This window comes from Ornithodoros turicata, chromosome 4 (assembly GCF_037126465.1).
Source record: "Ornithodoros turicata isolate Travis chromosome 4, ASM3712646v1, whole genome shotgun sequence".
Lineage (NCBI taxonomy): Eukaryota > Metazoa > Arthropoda > Arachnida > Ixodida > Argasidae > Ornithodoros > Ornithodoros turicata.
The window spans coordinates 43,988,101-44,012,189 of NC_088204.1; the positions used below are offsets into that span (position 1 = coordinate 43,988,101).

Below are 24,089 nucleotides of genomic sequence, written 5' to 3' on the forward strand. Positions count from 1 at the left end.
AATGCCACAACTGCCTGAGACATGGGCATGTTGCTGCGTGCTGCCTCCGGAAGAAGGTCTGCGCAAACTGTGGAACGTCTCATGACGGTTCTGCCTGCCCGCAAGACGACCCCCTATGCGCGAATTGCCAGGGCAATCATCTAGCAACATCCAACGACTACCCCAAGCGGAAACAGCAGCGGCGCATTGCAAGGGAGCGTTCGCGCTCCAATAGCAGTTACCAGGAGGCAAAGGTGAAGGTCCAGAAAGAGGAACGCCGCGAGCACCGCAGACGGCGGCGGCGGCGAAGACTGCAGTCACGACACCGTGCTGCCTCTAGCAATGAGGCTGGTGGGCCCCCTCCATTGAGCGACAGTGACTTCCCGCCCCCCCCCCCCTGCCCCACCCTCGCGATGCTCTGCCAACGCATGTTGAGGCCAGTGGCGACCCGCTGCCGACCCACTCTCAGAAGGCCCGCCGGCCATCACCGATCCGAGCGAACGACGACCCTGGAGACATGCAGGTCGTGGTGATCAGGCTACTCTTCGCGGCATAAAAAGCCATCGTCGCCGCTTGTCCTGAGTGCAAGGCACTTGCTGAAATTAGATCCATCCTACAGCTCGAGAACGCCATCGCTCCCACCTTATTATCCGGCCCTAAGCGTAGCAGCCGCTAAGATCAGCTGGGCGCCCTTACCGCTCCGCCACTGGCAGCATGGCAGTGCAGTACCAAACGACAACGATCTTTCAGTGGAACGCGAGAAGCCTGCAGTCGAAGCTATCTGATTTCCGTCAATTTTCCTGGAGGCACAAATTCCCTCTCATGTGCATATCGGAGTGCGGAATCCGTGATGACTTCCGCCTCTCCAACTATATCACCTTCGCCTCCAAGCCCAGAGGTGCCAAGAGTCGAGCAGCTCTTCTTGTTAGGTCGGACATACCCTCTCTGAGCAGGGACATTGGGCTAACCGATGGAGGGGAATACGCCTGCTGCTCGGTTCGGATGGGCACTACCGACCTCACCGTTGTTTCTGTGTATCTGCCCCCAGCCGTCTCCTATGATGTGAACGACTTAGGGTGCATTCTAGACCGCCTCCCGCCTCCATATGTACTGTGTGGGGACTTTAACGCGCACCATGTCACCTGGGGTAGTACACGCTCTGACTCGCGAGGGGAACGCCTTGCAGCGCTGTTTGAAGAACGAGACCTCCATCTCCTTAACGACGGTTCTCCAACGTTTGTACCGTCGTCTTCTGTCTCGTCATGCCTGGACCTCACGGTTGTATCCGCCTCGATTGCCCGGCAGTTCACATGGCAAGTTGATGCTGACACGCTGGGGAGTGATCACTTGCCGCTGTTGATCAACATCCGTGGAGCTCCTGGGACCCAACTCAGGCGTACCGCCAGGTCGACGAACTGGCACCGTTATAGGGCTGCTGTTGAATCCGCCCTCACGGACTCCGTGCTCCAGCGCGCCAACCATCAAGACTTCTGCCGTGCTGTGGTCGGCGCCACGCGCGCTCGCACAAGCGTCGTTCGCCTCCCGACGAAGTTCGCGGCCGTTGATGCGGAGTACGCGCGCCTGCGTGCGACACGCCGGAGAGCGGAAAGGCGCGCTCGTCGAACCCGCCTCCCTGATGACAAACGTGAAGCTCAACGGGTGCAGAAAGCCGTCGATAGGTACCTTCGCAAACTAGCCAGGAACCACTGGAGAAGCTTTGCGTCGTCGCTGTCGCCACGCACACCTCTCTCCCGAATATGGGCGGTGATGAAGGGTCTAACCGAGCCGGTTCCTCAGCGTGATCCGTTCCGGTCGCTATCCTTAGCCACAGGTCGTTCGGAGATGGAGCTTGCGGAAGACTATTGCAGTAGGCTGACCTCATCACCCACTGTCGACCTTACGTCAGCCTGCGATATCCCAGTTGTTCCTGATCCGCCAATGGAGCCTTCCTTAAGCCACCCATTCTCTTCCATGGAGCTAGAGTCGGCCTTAAGACAGTCACCAGTGCACACCTCTCCTGGGGCAGACCTAGTGACATACAAGACCCTTCGCAACCTACCCCTCCGCGGACGCCAGCTGCTCTTGCGGCTCATTAATGAGTTGTGGCGCGTCGGTGTTGTTCCTGCAGAATGGAAGTCGGCAATGGTGGTCCCCATTTTAAAACCTGGAAAATCGCCCCATGACATCGATTCCTTTCGGCCGATTGCACTCACCAGCTGCGTGGCGAAGACAATGGAGCGCATGGTACACTCGCGGCTAACCTGGTATACTTTGAAACTGTGAGGTACTTCCCCGAGGCCATGGCAGGGTTCAGACAAGGGAGGTCGTCCATCGACAACGTGATCGACCTGGTATCCAGTGTCCAAGAAGAACAGTCGGAAGCACGTTTTACTGTTGCCGTCTTTTTGGATGTCATGAAGGCGTGTGATAGCGTTCTCCATAGTGCCGTTGTTGCTACCCTGCAAGAGTCGGGAGTGGGAGCTCGAATGGTTTCTTGGGTCCGTGACTTTCTGTCCGGCCGGACGCTGTTCGTCCGTACTGCATCAGGAGATACGCCAGCTTTTCCCGTCTCCCGTGGAGTGCCACAAGGTAGTGTACTGAGTCCGCTGCTGTTCAATCTGATTATGGCATCACTCCCGGCGTGCCTCTCTGAGCATATCCGCATCACAATCTATGCCGACGACATCTGCATATGGACATCCGGAGTCCGACGGGACGCCATTCAACAACGCTTACAAGGCGCTCTCAACACCACCGCGTCTTACCTTGCCGACCGAGGACTCCGTGTATCCCCTAGCAAGACAGCCGCCATGGCGTTTACTCGGCGGCCCTTCACCAGCTACCCTCTCCATGTTGCCGGAACCCCGCTTCAATTTGTGACGCACTGCAAGTACCTTGGCGTGATTATTGACAGACAGCTCTCGTGGTCTAAGCACATAAAGAACCTCTCCGTCAAGACGAGCAGATCAGTGAACGTCCTACGCCGCATCTCCGGAGCGTCTTGGGGCCCCACCTGTTGCGATCTTCGCCAAATTCACAGCTCCCTCGTGCTCGGCTTCCTGCGGTACAGCATCCCAGTGCTGCACGGCCTGCGGACGACTCACGAGCGGGAACTCCTGAACATTCAGTCTCGCAGCCTTCGCGCATGCCTGGGCTTACCCAAGACAACGGAAACTTATTCGGTACTTGCAGAGGCCAGGGAACCACTTGTTACCACCCTGCGAGATAGAGAGACCCTCCGCATTTACACGCGGCTAATGACTCGGCACCCTTTCCACTACCTCAGGACCATTGACCACGACAGCCCCGCGTCTGCCTTTGGTAGCGCAGTGCGCCGTCTGAAGGGTGTTGTCCCACCTCCCACATCTCACGTATCGTATGCTACCCCAACATGGGCTCTCGACCAACCTTCCATATGCACATTTATCCATGGCCTCGGGAAAAAAAGCGACACGCCAGCACCTGTAGCACATCAACTTGCCCTGGAACACCTAGCCCGCTGCACCACGGAAGGCCCTAGCCAGAGCCACCTACTAGACAGGGAAAGGTTGCTTTCTCGTGAATCCAATAAGGCATCAAGTCATAATAAATGTACTTTCATTACACCTTACAACCGCTCACTCCGTAATGTAGGATCTGTGTTCAAACGCCACTTAAACATACTCCACGCCGATGAATATCTCAGACATTTTCCCTAATGCTCCGACTATTACATTTCGGAGATCACGTAACATACGCGACTTACTCACTTCAACAACGCAATAATCAACAGAGTCCCGGTTGCGCTCCTTGCAACAGCAACCGCTGCCAAACTTGCTTATTTATTGCAACATGTACCTCCACCTGTAGCACTGTTAATGGTTTCGTTTTCTCTATTCGCCAGTCTCTTCACTGTAACTCATTCAATGTTTGCTATCTCATTACATGCAAATTGTGCAATAAACAATACATAGGCGAAACACGTAACACCATCCGTGAAAGATTTTATGGCCATAAATCAGATATTGTTAATAAACGCCAGTCACCTGTATCGCTACATTTTAATCTTCCGGGACATGATCTGCATACGCATATACTTATCACCATTTTAGAATCCGGGTACGCTAATGACATCAAACGCAAAAATCGAGAATCCTTTTTCATTTCGAAATTTGCAACGTTACAGCCGCACGGTATCAACGTGTACGGCGGTCCATTACAGTCCTTTACACTATGAGCCTATTTATTGTATTATCACTTGTCTGCCATTTTTCACATCATACACGATGATACACAATCAGTAAGACACCAACTCCGCGTTACTTTCCCAGAGTCTGGAAGCTCTTAACCATCAAGGTGCTGTGTGTCCTCAATCCTTCGCCCTTGAGCCCTAATTCCCCGTACGCATTCTAAAGCCTTTTGTGCCAACTGGCTGCTGTGCCTATTCATGTGCTGTTCACTGGTTTCCTCCACGTACAACTCCGACTCGTATGTCTGTCTGACCTTGTCGAGCCACCTCCTACTGATTGCGTTTTGTTTTTCATTTTCATTTTTTTGTTGATATTTGTATCGCGTTTGTATTTCTCTTCACCCTTACCCTTTTCTCTTGTACCATGTGACTGGTTTTTGATATATGCTTCACCACTTGTAACAGGTCCTCAAACCTGAAGAAGTGCAGCCTACTGCACGAAAGTCTTGTTTTTTAATGTATATAGTAAACAGCTGATGCTCTTAACCGTCTTTGTTATTTTTGATTCTGCATCGCCGGAAACTTGCACATTGTTTTTCTTCACGTTCTGGGTAGACGAAATAGAGAGCACACGTATTCGGACCAAACCATATTTTAACATCATACGAGCACTGGGGGGATACCGATCAGGAAACACCACAGCTCTCCGCATCCTTCACCATTCCCTCATCAGACAAACTCTGTCATACAGCCTCCCTGACATACATGGTCTCTCGCCCTTTCAGGAGTCTCAAAGAAATATCATTCGACTGATCACCAGTCACAGTTCTCATCCTCTAGTATCCAAGCTGTAACAGCGAAACAGTTCGACATTTCACACCTGCTTTCACGACCTGGCTCAGAATCTTCCCAGGCATCCAATGAAGGACTTCCACAGACCCTTTCCTCCTTGGACACTTCATCCTGTCCCAACAGCACTAGATATTCCCGATATCAAAAAGAAAGTGGACACACCGGCAGTTGCTCTGAAGATGTCAACAATCGCCTATCTTCACTACTTTTACTCAGAGGCTGAGAAAACGTTACGGATGGGTCATGCACCGACACAGGATCCTCTAGTGCGATATACTGTGCGTCTTTCACGGAAGGCTACAGGCTCTCACACAAGACCTCCTCAACAAACGCAGAGCTCCACGCTATCTGCAAGGCATTCAAATATATTCGCACAACAGACAAGCCGATCTGGATAACCTGCGCAGACTCGAAACCTGCCATCCAATCGCTATAATTCCCAGACATGAACAATTCCCTAGTCTACAAAATATACAATGCCCATCAGAAAATAGTTAGTGGGAAAACGGTTATGCTCCAGTGGGTTCCCTCCCATTGTGGCAAACCAGGGGACGAAACTGCGGACGCCACGAAATGAGAATGGCTCATTTTGTGGCGTCCGAAATGGCTCACAGCGAAGAATGGCTCACAGCGAAGTAACAGTGTCGTCCATACCGTTCACACCAGAGGATGCGAAATGTCTCCTCACTCAAGCTGTTAAAGAAAAATCCGTCAAACTGTGGAAATCCTATCTTCGTGCAACAGACCACTTAACCTTCATAGAGCCAGACTCACTCCCACGGAGCGTACAGCTTGGGACAAAAGTTTACGGAACACCGGGGTGTCGCACTTCTCCATTGGAGCGACATCCGAAAAGCGAACGGGAGCAGACAGACACACTGAGAGATGGATGGAATTGCCGGTCACCCGTTTCTTATTCGATCTCTTCCTGATATATAGAAGGCGGCCGCTCCCATGAAGAAATACGCCAGTGCCGTGTTCCGTAAACTTTTGTCCCAAGCTGTACAACGAAGCTTACAGACAGCCCTCAACCCAACTCGCCAGGGTGTGTAATTGCTAACCAATAGTGTTGTGAATCGCTACAGACCATCGGCCTCCACAGACTGTCCCACGTGTGGCACCATCGAAGACACTACACATAATAATGCAGTGCCCAAAGTACTCTACAGAACGATCAAGGCTTGCGAGCTTCCTCGCTAAGCTGGACGATCGACCTCTCTCTTGGTAGTTCCCTTTCTCAAACCCGGCCAATCTCTTCACCACCTGGACTCCTTCCGCCCGATAGCCTTTATCAGCTGTGTGGGGAAGACCCTGGAACGAATGGTCTTCAACAGGCTCAGCGGGTACCTAGAGAGTACCGTTTTTTTCCCGGCCACAATGATGGGGTTTCGCCCAGGCCGGTCGTCCTTGATAGCGTCCTTACCCTCGTCAGTGAAGTGCAACAGGCTCATACGGATGGCTTCCTGTTACGCCGCTGTTTTTCTAGACGTTAAGAAGGCGTATGACAGTGAGCAACATAATGCAATTCTGCGAACACTACAAGATGCCAATGTAGGAGTTCTCTTCCCGCCATGTCTCCGAGACTTCCTCACAGACAGTTCTCTTTTTGTACGCACTACGGAGGGGGATACTGCTTCGCATCACGTCCAACGAGGTGCCCCACAGGGCAGCGTACTCAGCCCCTTATTGCTTAATATCGTCATGGCCTCCCTTCCAGCACAGCTGCCAAATCACACTCACGTTACACTCTATGCGGATATTTGTATTTGGACATCTGCTCTTCGTCGTGATGCGATCCAACGTCGTCTGCAAGGCTCCTTGGACACAATATGTCATTATCTCGCCGACAGAGGCCTAACGATCTCACCTGCCAAGACTGTAGCCATGGCCTTTTCACGGAAGTCATTTCACAACTATACCCACTATGCCTTGCTGGATCGCCAATCACATTTGTCTCAACCTGACGTTATTTGGGTTTTACCGTTGACCGAGGCTTGACATGGTCTCCTCACGTGAAGACACTTGTTGCAAAAGCTTCAAGCCTGGTTAACGTCCTTAAGCGTGTCGCAGGTCCGTCCTGGTGGCCCTTCTGCCGTGACCTCCACCGAGTCCAACGGCTCTTCTTTTGGACACGCTACGGTATAGTCTCCATATCCTCCATGGAATCAGCTCCACCCAAGACGGAAACCTTCTCAACCTTCAGGCCCGCAGCCTCCGTGTCTGCCAAGGGGTCCCTCGGACAACGGAGTCCTACACTCAGTGGCGTAGCCAGACCTCCAAGGTAGGGGGCTCGATATGAAAACTCGCCCCCCCCCCCCCGCTGATCCTGGGTGCGACAACACACACATACTCATGCACGGTACAAAATGCGGTTAAAAAAAACAGGATGAAAATATGTGGTGGCGGTGAAGATGAAAACTGCTCGCCGTGGTTGGCCACGCTGGAAGCGGGCAGCGTCACGACTAAGACGCAGGAAAAAAAATAAAAAGCAACCTACACTACACTATAAGAAAATATTTGATTTGGACGTGCACAATACGATTACATGTATAGGCTGTCATGTCCAATGAGGTGGTGTCACGAGACTGGAAGCATTTTGAAAAGCTCATACTTTGAAAACCATTCAAGAGTGCTGCTTAGACGCCGTGAGCTGAAAGAACTTTCGCGATCGTCACACTGTCACCCCCCATATATTATTTTCTCCTCGGATTTGCACGATTTCCGTGGGTCGGTCTGTGGCAGGTAGGGGGCGCTCGAGCCCCCCCCCCTAGCCCCCCCCGTGGCTACGCCACTGGTCCTACTCCGTCCTCGCAGGAGCTAGAGAACACCCCTACTCTACGTGGCTCAACCACCCTGCGCGTATACGACCGCTGTCTGACCCACCCTTCCCATCCCCTTTGTCAGATATTGCAGTAAGCTGCAATATGCTGCTTCCGCCTTCAGTACTGCCATTGCCCGCCTACGGGATTATCTCCCGCCCACGACATCTACTCGATCCCTCCTTTGCACCAGCCGTGTGGAACCTTGAGCGTCCCGTCATTCAACGTGCAATCCCGGACCTTCCTCGAAAACACGAGGCTCCTCCAGTAGAGCCCATCAGCTCTCCTTGGCACATATCAACTCTACCTGCCCTTGCTGTCGTCAAATCTTCACAGATGCATCTGTGATGCGTGACACATCAGGGGCAGCCTTTTACGTCACAGATACGGACCACGAACAGGCCCACACGTTGCCCTATCCTGTGTTCTCTACTGAGGCGGAACTGTATGCTATCCTCGTAGCCCTGGAATACGTTGCTGGCCTGCCAACTCAGAAGCCCTGGGTTATCCTCACTGACAGCAGGGCGTCCCTCCTTCTTTTGCTGTCTTCCCGCCCCGCCATCATATGTGACTTGCACAGCATGATCATCCAGGCATACAATCGGATCTGCGCAAATGGTCCCGTTCTTTCTCTTCAGTGGATTCCAGGTCATGTGGGCTTATCCGGTAACTCTCGCGCAGATGCGGCTGCACGACGTGCTGCACAAGTTGTGACTCATGCCACTGTACATCTGCCCCTTACTGTTTCTGCTTACCGTATGCATATACGCCGCCGGTGTGCTGCTCGTGACCAAGCGTTCAGAGCCGAGGCTGCCGCATACAACAGGCAACTGCAATCTATCGTTACTGGGTCCCGTTCGTCGGTCCACCAAGTGGGCAGTCACCACTGCGATCCTCCGCTTTCTCCACACTTCGAACCTTGTCAACACCTTGTGATTGCATGACCGTGTGTGTGACTTCTCAGTTTTAGTTTTGTGTTCTTCCTTCTCTTTTCTTCTTTACCTTTTCTTTTCTTCCCCTTTTTCCTTTTTTTTGGAATGACAAGCCGGCCTCCGTCTGGCTGGCCTTTCCTTTCTTTCTTCTTGAAGGGGCACTAAACAGCTCGACGAACATTCTCCAGTTATTATGGTCTATGAAAAAACGCGGCTCACGATATCAAAATATGAAATTCATTTAATTCTAGGGAGCGTCTTTACCACGAAACAATGCTATTCAAAGAGCATAATCCCCGTGAGCCTCTCCTTCATACTTGGAACGGGGACACGTCACCAGGTTCTAACGTATATCGACACCGCATTCCAGGCGTTGGAGCTAGGGGAGATTTCGATCTCCCAGCCAATGACAGGCCCCACTGAGGCAAGCGGCAGCTCGCAAAGGAACCGGTTGCGGGAGCATCTCGGTGACCTCGCGGAGCAATACAACACTGAAAACATAGTGCGCACATGAAATGCAGCATTGCGGGCTTTTGGTACCGTTTGATCTGGCTACCTTGGCATTGACAAGTGGCAAGACGTTTACAGTTCACCAAACTTCCCGATATTACAACAAAATTAATGTATAAGCGTCCGGCATTTTGAATGGTTGATGGTACGCGACGTCAAAATGACGTGTGGCTATGTCGCCTGGGCATCGCAAGGCGGAGCATCAGCGCGAAAGACTGCAGTGAATATTCCGTCGGTTTGGAGCCATTATTTAGTGTTTTTGCGACAACAATTTTTGGAAAGCGTTCACCGTCAGCAACGTATCACAACCTATTTAAAACAAGTGCACCTTGTATACCTGTTTATTGCCCCTTTAATAAACATATCCCCCCTCTCTCTTTCTTGACGATCACGGGATCCTGGCAAAATGAAACGCATGAGACGACCGCATTAGCAGCATTGTGCGACTATTTAAAAGACTCGTATCGTCACCCGTTACTAGCACGTATGTAAATTAAATCACATCAGCACTGGGATGTACCTACCTCACATCCGAAGTCACGCACTGTAGGGGACACGGTTGTCTGAAATCAGCTTTCCGTGGTTTATATCTAGGTGTTGCAAGACTATTTCTTTCGAGTAATAAACACGTGCTGCACACGGCCTACTTTCAAATACAATATTGGCACAATACTTTCAAGCGCAACAGAGGGTAATATCTTGGCAATGTGCTTGGCCCTGAGGGTATAAATAAATAAATAAATATGGGACGGCGAAGTACTGACAGGCGATTTTAGCTAACCGTGTCCCCAACAGTACATACAGGGTGTCCACGCTAAGTGTGAACAGATTTTTTAAAAATATATATAACACTTTTTCCAAGATGAAATCAATTGCAATATAGCATATGCTGAAGGGCACTCCCTAGCAGGGCATTAGCAAAGTCCAAAGGCAATGTCTCAATTAACTTTCAATAATTAACTTTTTAATTATAAAAGCTACAAAGTTGTCCCAGTGAGAACACCTGTTCCTTTCGATCACCTGATATCGTAGCCGTTTTCAGAACAAAAATCCGTTCGATAGATCGCCCGCAAAAAATTCGTTGAAGGAACGCCATTTTTTTCTTCGTTTTGTTCATTGCGCTTCTTAGAAGACGCGTATTTCCTTCATCCCCAACGGGAGAGGGGGATGGAGCACAGTGCCGCCTCATGCGTCGAAGATGAGCTTTAACTTGCGGAAACAAAACAAAAACAAACGTATCGGGTGACTATCGGAACGGGCCTTTTCTTGGGTTGCATTTTCTGTTTCCTTTTAATCTTTTTCCAGGACGCGAGAGGCGATAGTGTGCTCTTTCTCCCTCTCACATTGGGGGTGAAAGAAAGACGCGTCTTCTAAGAAGCGCAATGAACAAAATAAAGAAAAAATCGCGTTCCTTCACAAATTTTTTGCGGGCGATCTATCGAACGGATTTGTGTTCTGAAAGCGGCTACGATATCAGGTGACCGAAAGGAACGGATGTTCTCATTGGGACAACTTTGTAGCTTTTATAATTAAAAAGTTAATTAATGAAAGTTAATTAAGACATTGCCTTTGTACTTTGCTAATGCCCTGCTAGGGAGTGCCCTGTAGCATATGCTATATTGCAATTGATTTCATCTTGGAAAAAGTGTTATATATTTTTTTTTAAATCTGTTCACACTTAGCGTGGATACCCTGTATGTATTTTGTGTGTGTGTGTGTGTGCTGTCGCATGTGTCTTCTGTTCTGTATGTCTTTTATTTTATTCATGCGTAATTGAAACGCTTTTTGGTGCTTTCGTGAAACACTTTTTTTTTTCGCCCTTTCTCCTCAGCGTGAACACTTATTTTGATTACCTCTATGGAAATTCATCCTTCAAGCATGGAAGTACAACGCGCAACCTTACTGGCAGGCCTCATAAACAGCAGACTCGAAATAAAGTTGCAGTGCAATAAAACGTTTTTATAGTGAGCTTGAACAGAACGTTAGTGAACTTTTTTTCTATTCCGTGGTAGCGCCGCGAAGCAAGAGAATGTTATGGAACTATTCAATAGAATCTACATCAGGAAATATGCACAATGCTTTGGGTATTCACATTCAATACAACATCAACACAATGTCCACAATGTACTCTAAAAGAGATGACTTCGAAAACTACTATAGGCATCCAATTCGCCTTAGTTGTTCATCACAACACCTGTAGCTATCAAGACAGTGTGAAGTACGGTCGCAAGTTCTCACAAACGCTGTGGCCAGCGTTTTTCGGCGCACGGGATAACTTTACAAAATCTGTCTCGTACAGTTGAAAGGCATCCTGACGGCATCGAGTCCATAGGGCACGGTTAGCCGCGTGTGTGATCGGCCAAGCGAAGAATCCTTCCGCCATCTTTCTTTCGCAGCTTCAACGTCAGCGAGTCATTAGGGATGACGAAACGAGGAACCTTATCGATGCATTGCTGTGGCCACTATTTCTCCTCCTCGTTTAGGTTCCTCGTTTAGGCTATCGTGCTCGTTACGAGCCCTTACGTGTTGTAATGTCACCGCCCTGAACGAACTACAGCTGCCAACGAGGCTGCAGTGTTTTCGATAAATTGAGTTGTTTAATTTTGGTTGGATAGCTCGCTAGGCTTGTTTATGACTTGTCGTTGCCACTCCATCTTCTTTCTCGTCTTGATCTGCAGCTTCTCGAGAATATCTCACAACCCTCATGTAACCACTGGTGTAAATACGACGAAAGGGAAAGGATGTCATTTTGTACACAGACGAGGAGCAATATATGTTCGTTTCTGCAGAAATTCCGTTTCTAGACATCTCCAAACGAAGACATTTAACATTCTAACGAGTGGGTAGACCCACAGGCAAACGATCTCGTTCGATCGTTACTGGACCGAGAGATTACGCCCCTGTCACGTTAACGGAAAGAGCTCAAACAAAGTAACAGGCACAGAGCTCAAACAAAGTAACAGGCACAGAATCAGGCAGCATTCATGCGGCGCAACTTCTTCATCATTCCAAGAGCGGTGGTGGTGGTGGTGGTTGTAGTGGTGGTGCTGGTGAAAGGGCTCGCCGTTGTCGGCCTCACATAGGTGGGCAACGTCACGACTGACGCCTTGGGGAATGTGCGTCCTGGGCCGACTTTCAGAGTGAAACCTTCAGAAGCTGTAGGTGCACCCGCCAATCAGTGACGGGAGCACTGCCACGTGACTCCCGATTTCCTTCGTAGGTTCATGGGTTCAGATCCTGCCGGGCGCTGCCGGCGTAGTTGAGAAATATTTTGATCTTCTTTTTGCCATGGGCAAACATGTCACCAACCATTTATTGAAGATAATGATGATCGTTTTGCATAAAAAAGCGGCTAAGATTTGGTAAATAGTAGCTAAAAAAAAAAGATGCCGTCAGTTGGATTCGGACTCACATTATCCGATTGCCGTAAGGTTGCTTTGGGTTGCTTGCAGGTTGAGCCACGGGTGGAGTTACCGAGTCTTCTTCTTCTTCTCTTCTTCTTTTAAGCGGGTGTTTGCTGGAGCTATGTGGTGACTTCATATGTCGCCTGCAGCTCCATTTCTTGTAGGTGGTATAGGTGATATCCACAGAAAAGTCTTTAGCATGTGTCACTCTTGAGTGAATGACATGTGACAGTTTTGCTGTGGGTCTCATGTTTTTGAGTCCAGGTTTAGAGGCGGTCTGCGATGCCGCTTTCTTTAAGAAAAACGAAGAGCGCGTCCTCCGCTTTCTTTTGCAAATTTGAGCAGGGCCATTTACGTAGCAGCTTACAAAAACTGAAGGGGCGCGAGTCGAGCTTGCTTAGGGCAGCTTCCAGCCTTTCTCGATGCTGTAAGGCGGGGCATTGGATGATCACGTGGAGCGTATCTTCCCGGGTCTTACATGTTGCGCACGGTGTAGATGCTGATCTCCTCATTCGGTAAAGAGTCGCCTGAGTGTAGAGTTGTCCCAGGCGAATTCTGTGGACGGCTGTTTGGATAGACCTATGCTGATTTCTAGGGATGATACCATTTAGTTCCGGATCGATGTGGGATAGGTAGTCGGACAGCCTGAGGTTTCTTTCCCACTTCTGTACCGATCATTGTGCTGTCCGTTGTCCGATATATGATTTGGCGTCAGCTTTTGTGAAAGGAATTCCACAGGGTTCTCTTGGCGAGCGCTTCTCTAACTCTTTCGTCCGTAGCCTCGTTCTCTTGGATTCCACAGTGGGAAGGAACCCACTGAAAGGCAACACTGTCCTGCTTGGTTGATGTCGGTGACAGTATTTTTGTATACGAGGTATCTGTCACTCCCTACGCTGATCATGTGGAGGGAGGACAAGGAGCCGCTGCGGATGATCCATTCTTTTGGTCTAGATTTTCTTATATGGCACAGGGCTTTGAAGATCCCATGCAATTCGGCCATAGTTGATGATGTGCCATCGGAGAGGCGGTATCCTTTCCTGACGTCTTCGACAACAAAAGCACTCGCAGATTTTCCCTCCGAGCAGGAGCCATCAGTATATATCATTGTCTTTGCTGGAAACGTTTCTTGTAGATGTGTCAGGGCCAAGGTTCGGAGCACTGATGAGTTTGTGTCAGCCTTCTTATTTATTCCTGGAATGGTCACGTGTACTCTAGGTTCGTACAAGAGCCAAGGAGGTCGGTCTTGCTTCACGGTGCGTATCCTTTTCTTTGGGAGACTTCTCAGTAATTGCTTTAGGGTCCGTGCTGCGCTGCTCTTGTGCCCACTTGCCACTTTTTTGATGAGCTCGTGATCGGAGTGTCATGTGATGAGTCGAACAAGATGTCTTTCTAGCTCTTGGCTCCTAAGTACGACTGCAGGAGGCTCCCGTGCTTCTGCGAGAACAAGAGACGTTCTGGTTGTTCTTGGCACTCCAAGGCAAATCCTAAGGCTCCTTCCTAGGATTGCATCCAGTTGCCCTTCCTAATGAGCAGTGATAATTTGTAGGTGTGGAATGCTATGTACCGATTGGCGTACCGGTGCCTGATGAAATTTCATGATCATGCTCGTGTTGCCCCACCTTACACCGGCCAAAATCTTCATAGTGTTGATGTAGATCGGGGGCCCCACTGTGTACTATGTATTGCAAATACTACTAATAAAATTGAAAAAATTGAAATAGGTTTTGATCTTCTGCTGAAGGTTTCGAATCTCTTCTGTCCACAACAGGTTTCTGTGTAGGACGATTCCTAAGAATCTGTGGCTGGATGTTTTCTTGACTGCCTCACCCCTTACTGTTAAGCTGAAGTTCTTGAATCTTTCCTGGTGAAGGCTATGAACACAGTTTTTTTTCCGGGGAAAGGTCCATAGCGATCTCTTCGAAGAATGTTGTGATTGATTCCATGGCATATTCCGAAGTGTTCTTGATTCGGCTGGCATGCCGTCCGCTGGCCCAGATACACACATCGTCCGCGTACACAGTGATTTTCACACCTTGGAGGAGTATGGGTATCAGTCCAGCCATGACAGTATTGAAAAGTGTAGGGCTAAGTACCCCCTTGTGGTACTCCTTGATTAACTGGCACTGAGTTGTTTTTCCGTCTGCTGTTATCATTTCCATGGTCCTATCTGTGAGGTAGTCAGAGATCCACTGGTAAGTTCGTCCGCCGACGTCAGCATGCAGCAAGCCCTGACGAAGGTGAGGGTGGCTCACCGTGTCAAAGGCCCGCCTTTAATCCGGGAACACAGCCACCGTCATGTATGACAGGGCTTCACAGTGTTCAATATCAGGGATGAGGTCTATTACACAGACAGTCGAGGAGCGTGCCCTACGAAATCCAGCAAGTTGTTCAGGGACAAACTTTTGCTTTTCTAAGAACCACTGCACTCTTTTCAGGATCATTCGTTCCATCACTTTCCCCATACAGATGGTGAGGCTGATGGGACGATAGGAGCTGATGTCTGTAGTCGGTTTGCCAGGTTTGAGGACTGGGACCACTTGTGCTGTTTTTCCAGTCCTTGGGGAGCTGTCCAACTTGCCATGTGGAGTTGTAGTGTGCTAGTAGGCTGTCCGTGGCTGTTGGGCCCAGGTTTGCCAGGTAGTTATATGTGACCTTGTCAGGTCCGGTGGCTATCTTGCTTGCGGCCTTGTGTATTGCCCGTCGCAGCTCGGTGATAGTGAAGTCTGCATCCAGTTCTGCAGCTGCAGGGGGCGTTGCGATACTGATGAATACCTTGGCTCAGCGCGCTGATTGCCAATGCAGGGGACTCGTTGCTACGTTGGATGGTCTGGTAATTGAAGTCAAAAATCTTTCTGCCACGGTCTTCTCCGCTACGTTAGCTTTGACGGCTATGGCACGAAATGGAGATATCAGTGGCGCGTTCAAGCCCTTGATTATGCACCATAACCTAGAGGGACGTACAGCGGGGTTCAGAGCACTGCATGTATCAGTCCAAATTTTTACTGCTAATGCCTTGAGGTGTCTCTGGATCTTGTCTTTCAGGGTGCTGGCCTCTTTCCAGTGTGTTATGTCGCCCGATCTCCTATAACGACGCTTTGCTCTGCTACCGAGTCGCATGAGCGAACGCGATCTCGAAGTGACATGTGAGACATTTCGTCATTACGACGTATCCATTCGTCATTTTGAAGTGAAACTCCTCATTACACAGGGCTCACAATCAGCGCGCATCGCGAAATAGCGCGCACTTGTTATTCTTCCGACGTTGCATTGCGAGTGTATTCGAAACAATGAACGTTGATTACAAAATATACCTGCTTCCAGTAACCTATGAGACCTACAAATACATACTCCTTTAGCGCCCCTTTAAAGGAGCAGTCTAGAGGCCCACAACTTTGTTTCTGTTTTTGGTCAGTATGGAATGTTAGACGGCCGAAAACAGTTTTCCCACAATTAGTGCAACCGTAGAGAAATTGGGACGCCTGCAATAGCTCCCCGAACCTCCCGTGCGCGAAACACCCTCCTTCGCCTTCACGATAGGCACGTGATGAGCGCCACCACTTGCGTCACTATGTGACGCAAGTGGTGAGGACGGTCCTCATTGGACCTGGGATCACATGACCGAGGTGAGCAACTTCGCGCAGGCCGGAGCGTCTGCTACCGCTTCGGAGACGCCATGCGTTCTCCGGCTACGTGATGTCCGAAACGGAGGGTTTGAAGCACAGGGGTGGCATCCAATGTATTGCTCCGTAGACGAAAGCGTGCTGGGCGAACGCAATGCATCCTGGACAGGTCCTGGTCGCACGTCACAGCAAACGTCAAGGCTCACGTGACCTTAAAGATGGCGGCGCCCGTGATCGGTGGCCAAACCGTTTGTAAACAATGCGGTTGTTGTTTCTGGACGACGTTTTGGATGTTTTTCGATCACGGTGATTATTTTTATCCGATAATCTCGCAATAAAACGGGCAGTTTTACACATAAAGCCTCGTATTGTTGACAACTTCCAAATATATGATGACGACCGGGCGTTAAGACTTACCGAACCGATGCGATGTACTTAAACTAAGCTGTCGGTCTACCATGTTGCGGAAGAAGCACCGCATAGTTTACGCTGGCAAAATACGTTTATCCTGGGTGTTATGACGGCGAAAATATGTCGGTAAGCGACAAAACGACATGTAAACAAAGTCACATGACCTCAAAATGACGTTTTCTATGACGTGCGACCAGAACAAGATGGCAGTTTTGCCAAAAGCACCCGCTTGAGGGTAGTTACAACAATGGCGGGTTTGTGTCACCCCTGTGGTTTGAAGGCTGTCCACGACACAACCACGATTTTTTGGGACCGCAGACACCACGGGAAGAACGAGTGGTGCAGCCCGAAATTAACTGCGCTTGTACAGCGAAAACCCGTGCTCCCCGACAGTGGCAGCCTGTCCGACCGTTTTCACCGCGCGCAGTTGGTTCAGTGGCTAACAGGTGGCGCCACAATACCGCCGCCATCGCTTGCTTTCTGCTACTGTGAATTCTGAGATTCCACAGAAGCTACGGATATATTACTCTTGTGATCGCAATCTCATTTTCTCAGGCTGCATATATGCTTTGTTTTTTGTTAGAAAACGTGATATAAATCATATAAAGAATAGAAGTCAACAGGAAACAGCTCGCAATGTTCGTAGCAGACGGTTTTTCGTACGAACGAATGAGGGGCTCTCTACCACAAACGTCACAGTAGAGTGGGTGTGGTCTGCAGTTGGAGCGCTCCGGCCTGTCACCGCGGCAGCGATTTTCCAAATTAATTGCGCCGTGGTGAAAAAACTTTGGACACAAATATTTTGTGGGAATGCTTTTCACATACTGCTTTACAAGATGACAGCAGTTTTTGGCCATGTTAGATATCACTTTAATGTTCCTTTAAGCCCCCACGGCAGAACACATCCCCTGTCATTCGTGTTGGAGAATATGAAGGCAGTTGGATGTCGGAACTGTGTCTCGAGATCAGGAACGCATCGGTCCCCTGTCCTCTGCGCCGCGAATGCCACTACACAGGGAGCAGCCGATATGCAAGGTTGGACGACTCCGAATCGAACTCAGAATCGACGAAGTTAGAATCTACCGCACTCTCTGGTAATGGCATTTTTGATGGCTTCTCCAGCCATGCATCGAGCGTGCGCTTCCTTCCGGGCATCTGTAAAGAAAAGTGACCACATTAAAAGCAATAAAAATGAAAGTTAGCTTCGAAAGTTATGCGTTGTTGTCACTGAAGAGGTTTAGTGTGCCTTGTAGTCGGCTCACAAATTCGTCTGGACTGTTTCGTTGTCGCGCCAAGTGGGCTTGCCACTCCACTGGCAAACCACTAATCTAAACTAATCTAAACGCTATCTGACCGATGTAACCCCGTTAGGACAACAAAGAACAAATGGGGCGGACTGTCCCCTGTCGGTCGACACGTGCTCGGAAGCCACACACAAAACACACTAGTGCGGATGCTAGTACAGCTTAATTTAATTAGCACTCTAATTTCTACCTGGTATCTTACGACAGCAATATCAACACAATAATAACATTGACCAAAAGGAAGGCATACAATGGTATAAGATCGAATAAGGAGTCGGCTAGAGTTCAGGCAAGTAGGGAAAATATAATCAAAGTCTTACCCAGTCAGGCAGTCTTCGATGAGGGTTTTCCGAAGACTTTCCAGACGAATGTCGGCACCACCGTGGTCGGCACAGTTCCTTCTGAAGTCGGCCTACACTCTTAGAAATGAACTTCACCGCATAGCACGCTCCAAGCGAACCATCATCTTGAATGATATCGTTATCTGCCCTGATTTGTTGAAAACGGGAAGCGTACGCCTTTTTTGTGACACTTATGCTGTTCATAATTGTCACAAAAAAGGCGTACACCTCCCGTTTTCAACAAATCAGGGAAGATAACGATATCATTCGATATTATGGTTGGCTTGGAGCGTGCTATGCTGTGAAGTTCATTTTTAAGAGTGTAGGACGCATATTAACCCCCCTGTCCCCCCACTCCATCCTGCTGTCCTCTCTCCATCTGTCCACGTCTGTACGCCGCTCATAGCCACAGTTGCTTCGCGGCGCTAACACGGAATTTTAAAAAAAGTCTTCGATAAGGGGTCCCCGTGATGTGGCTTGCAGACAAAATTCCAATCGATGATCACACTTAACTTCACCTCACCAACGGTATTGATAGACAACAACAGGAACAACAACAAATAAATCGTGACTATGACCTGGGGTGAATCGCGGAGGAATTAATTGATTTAAAATATATTTTTTGGGCTGGTACCGAATCTGGTACTGCGACGTCCGACTTCGAGTTACATGTTTGCCCCAAGAGGTGTGTTCTCCTGAGTTTTACTCGGTGTTGGGTGACTCCGTCTTTGTTGTCCGCCGCGCACATGGGATTGGGGGTGCAACACCCTCCTGACCCAATGGCATTCCTCATGCATTTTTCAAACCGCATAACTCCGCAAGGACTTGCTCAATTTGCATAAAATAAGTCTTGAATGGAAGATCTCAATGGGTTCTAGTACTTAATGGTGCCAGAAAGTCATCTTTTATGTTGGAAATGTTTCCGCAGACGTCAGAAATTGCGTTTCGCGCTTCCTTCAATTTTGTTGGCCGGTCACAAAATAAATAGACCTAAGTTGAGAATTTTAATCCCATTAAGTACTAGAAAAATATGTCTAAAATCGATATGTCCCGAAAGATTTCGTTTATGTCGAAGCATAGAGTTGCTACATGGGTTCTCGTGAGCATTGGTTAGCCGATGCTGACCCGCTGGGATTTTGGCTGTTCGCGGTGGTGCCATCTGTCTGCATGCCACAGAAATCTGCACAAGTGGGAAAAACCGGATAGATTGGCACAATCTGTCTTTTGGCATGTGATAATAAATGGAGTGTGGGCGCGCAGCTATCGCTCTTATATTGGAATCCTTCGTTCCGTGACTGTGCCTCGACAGTCACGGTTTTTCGCATAGCAGGAAACCTATCTGCGGAAAACGGATGAGACGCAAAGAACAAGCCTTACAAGAGAAGGCATCTGGATAATATCTCAGTAGTATCAGACTCTCACGAATCAAGCAATCGAGAGCTAGCAGAAACGACAATACGCAAGACGTGTCTGTAGGAACGTCCGGAAACGGACCCTGTGTTGTTGAAGGGCGAAGCATTGTGGGCTATATGCACTTGTTCAACAGATTTCAAGCGCTGAAAAACCACAGTCCGGTCAACTGCACATTTACAGACATGGAGATAACGTAAAAAAAGAGAAATGGATTACGGAACGAAATTACGTTGCAATGCAAAGTGTGCTTGCCGAAGGCCGTTGTAGATACTGAAGGCCCACTATATAGCATGTCAGATTGTATGGACGTGAACACAGCAGCTGTTTCCGGGGGGCTATTCATTGAGGCTGGGTATGAGCGGTTCTATAATGACTAGCTGCTTCCAGAGCTCGTTGCCCCACGCGTACCACGCAGTATGACGATCAGGGACCCTGACTACAAGAAGAAATACAACACACAGGAGAGGTCTTCGTAGTGCAACCCTTTCGCCAGACTGTGTATTCATATTGCAGTGGTACGTGTACTATAATTCCCTTTTTGTCACACAGCTGTCCTTTGCTGTGCGTGTAGTTGACCCCAATGGGGCTTTCATCATCTAATTCAAGTTATCGGACCAAGTGGCCGAAGCCTGTGATCCGCCTGCGGTGTCATGACGAACATGAGCACATTCCCGTGGAGCGTGAACTGCGTCACACAGAGGGACACTGTACGCTAGCTGGCTTATCACAAGTAGCCCGATTCCTGTATGTTTGTGTGTCCGTGGGGGGGGGATATGTTTATTAAGAAAAAGAAAGGAAAGGTAAGAAAAAGAAAGGAGTGCTAGTGTCCATTGGGTGTATTGTGGAAGCTTATGTCTTGTATTCACCCTTTTGACTGTTTGTTTTTTATATACACATATTTGAGCTCTTCTTAGTCGGTATGCCGCTTAACTGAAATGTGCGCATCCTGCACAACGCTGTAGTTGGTCAGCTTATTGCCCAACCACATTTTTTGTGCGGCAGTCGCATCCTGTTATAGACAACACTCAAACGTTACGTTGTCTTGAACTGTCCTTGTGGATTAGGACATGCTGTATGGGTAGAGAGTGACGTTTTCGGGTTAAATGCCTTTCTCAGATTCGGGCGGTAAAAATCGGGCGCTATTTTTAAGTCTGTAATTCGGGGAGTAATCGCGCGATAATTGTGCCTTCGGATGTTACCGGGTGTTTTTGTTTCTCCTCGTGTCTACTAAGTCCTTTCCTAATCTCTCCCTTTTTGTTTTCTTTTTTTTTTGTTTTTTGTGGGATCGTGACCTTCCAGCGGTAATCCCCGAAGGCATAGACAGTGTTGACACACATGGGTGTATTGCTGGGAAAGTAAGTGACCCATTCTTACATGTGTTACATGTGACGACCTTTGTTAGTCTTCAGTGGAAACGTCACTAGAGGATTTCATAGTGACTGGAATTCGGGGAGAAATCGGGTTGAACCCGAATAAGTCGGAGCTCAGTTCGGGGGGGAATAACCGGGCGAAATCGGGTTTAACCCGAAAAAGTCACTCCCTATGTATGGGGGATCCGTGAGTTTCAGTGAAATAACACAGCGTTCACATGCCTGCTTAGTTTTCTTTTCATGTGAAATACTACAGGGAACGGCAACACTAATGTGCCACAGGTGACAACTTCGATGTTCTACATTCTGTGTACTAAAACATCTGGCAGCGAACAGTTTGGTTGACAGTTAAAACACTGGTGTAGAACGTGGCGTAGAACTTGGTATAGAGCTTCACGTACGCCAGATCGCCCTTCTCCAGGTGAGGGAACGGAGGGACTTGTTGCAAGCACGGTGGCCGATGGTCAACGTCCGCGTCTCATTGGTCACAATTTGTGCACTGGGCTCGCCTTAGAAATTCCACTGCACAGCTGTTGATGCATGCCACCTCGTTACAAAAGCATGTGGCTATCAAGCTGTCCGTTCGTTACAGCCTCCCCTTGCTGCCCACCGATGACGACTAGCAACCTGTCCGACGCCCCCGCACGCATAACTGCCGCCGCTGTCATATGCAGCTTCATTCCCGTCTTTTTAAACTTTGTGTACAAATATGAGTGTCGAAGTTGTGGCGTCGGCGTAAATGAGTCGACAACAGCACTGTCAACTATACTGAGACACCCATCACTGTTCAGGTGATCAGATGCCGTAAAAACTGAGAATGAACGCCACGTAAGATCGCACTGCCGACTACATAACTTGGCTGGTCTTTACCGATCACACTGAACCAAAAATACAGCTTTAGATGTGCCAGTGTCAAAGCACCGTGATATCGTAGAACAGTCCAGAATAATTTTACCGGACAGCGCACTAATGATCTGGGGCTGACGATGGTGCAGCAGTAATTTTCCTGTTCACGAAATGATCCCGACGATTCCGAATACACAGAAGCACATGTGAGCTTGCCATGAATTTATTCATGAATTCGTTGGGGCATCCGCAAGCCATACCACTCCATTGATAGACACCAGACCTATCATGGCGCACACATATCCGTGCTATCTCATCCAGTGCAAACAAATCCCTTGGCTACCTCAGGCGAAACATCCGTATGGCTTCACCACTTGTTAAAAAGCTTGCGTACACAACAATAGTGAGACCCAAGCTCGAATACGCATCTGTAATATGGCACCCCTGGCAGGAAACACTAAGCACCGAATTGGAGTCTATTCAAAACCGCGCCATCAGGTTTATAATGAACAACTATAACCCGCACAGCAGTATCACAGATATGAGGCATACCCTCGAATTACCCCACTGAAACAAAGACGTATACATGGCAGCATAACATTCCTTCATAAACTTTTCCACAGCCCTCTTGACATAAAACACGACATGATATTGAAACCCTTCCGGTCTTCATCACGCATTAACAACCTGAAAAAAATCTGTCCAGTTCATGCTTCTACAACCTCGTTCCAAAACTCTTTTTTACCACGAACTATTGACCTCTGGAATAACCTGCCGAACAGCATAGTGACGATCACAGATAACACACGCTTTCAACAGTCTCTGACAGAACACCTGAAAGATTAACACTGAACTAACTTGTTAGATGTTTTCATTATCACTAGACTTACCTTGATAGTTGCAAAGTAGGCTCTACACTAATGAGATGCATCATCATCGTAGTCATTTTTTTTTTGTAATTTGTTATTGTTATTATTATTGTTATTGTTATAACTTGTAACATTGTAATTAGCATTACTGTGTTTTGCTTTGCCTATGTCCCTTATGTAATGCCCTCGGGCCTTTAAGGGTTAAATAAATGAAATGAAATGAAATGAATTGATTTCTCAATAGGCCAGCGACTGTTTTTCAAATTCATGTAAAGGTCTGCGCAATCAGCTATTGTTCTTTCTTGTTTCTCCGCGGTTCCACAACGAGTGTTGGAAACATTTATTGTGTTCGCGAGGTTCTGTTGAATGAAATTGTCGATCCGTCTCCTATCACACGCACAAGTAACAGATAACACGCTGACGCTGTTCTCAATGTGATAAAGGCAAGCTAGAGGTCGAAGGTAAAAGAACAAAGCAAGAGGAAAAGAGTGCCTTGCAATCCTTCCGCTGATATGGTGGATCAGTCGCGTAATGTAACATGTAACCGTCTACCGCCGTAGTACCAGGAGCCTCCGCAGTGAACGCCAGGTAATCAATTAGATCCTCCTGTGCCCAATCTATCGAGCGGAATTGACGAAACGCGGAGGGTGTTGCACCCCCTTAACGTACACCGGGATTCAAGGAACACTTTAATTGCTCTCAGGCGCCATCAGGCACAGGTTTGTAAACAACACAGGTGAAGTGAAACCGTATGTCTAGCTATAGACATCCGATTTTAACAAGGGACGCCAAATGGCCGCCGCTACATCTGTTCCTCGTACTCCAGAGGCCCCCGTGCCACACAGGGAGGGGTTTACAAAGACCACGTTGTTGGGACTCCTAATATCCTGGCCACACACACACGTACGTTGTAGCTAGGTTGCAAAGGTAAGCCAACAGAGACGGCTGCGTGCAATCTTAATCCTGTGCTCCTTAGTGCTTGTCTCCCACTAACTCGGACATAATATAATACCTGCATTGTATGCAAACCTTTTACGAGCAAACGGAGCCACGTGTAGACAACTCTTCAACTCCTTTGCCTCTGGAGACGTACGCTCCTGGGGCTAGACACGAAAGTACGGCCGCGCAAAGAGGACAAAATGTCGGATTCCGTTACAGCGACATTAAAATTACAGCACGGGAAGGGCATATTATAATATATTTTGCAGCTAGCTGGCGTCGCCTCTATTACCGCATTGAGCAGCAGGAACA

The 24,089-nt window shown here is 48.7% G+C and overlaps 1 protein-coding gene across 2 annotated transcripts in view; it reads right to left on the reverse strand.

Annotated features, from left to right (window-relative positions):
• Positions 1-24,089, reverse strand: part of LOC135391465 (glutathione hydrolase-like YwrD proenzyme) — a 226,249-nt gene that overhangs the window by 200,081 nt on the left and 2,079 nt on the right. Inside the window, exon 1 of one of the 2 annotated variants that reach the window (XM_064621724.1) lies at positions 22,860-22,901. The exons of the other annotated variant lie outside the window; for it this stretch is intronic. The gene's annotated coding sequence lies outside the window, so the exon portion shown is untranslated. Of the gene's footprint in view, positions 1-22,859; positions 22,902-24,089 lie in introns of those variants that run through there. 2 annotated transcript variants of the gene reach the window in all.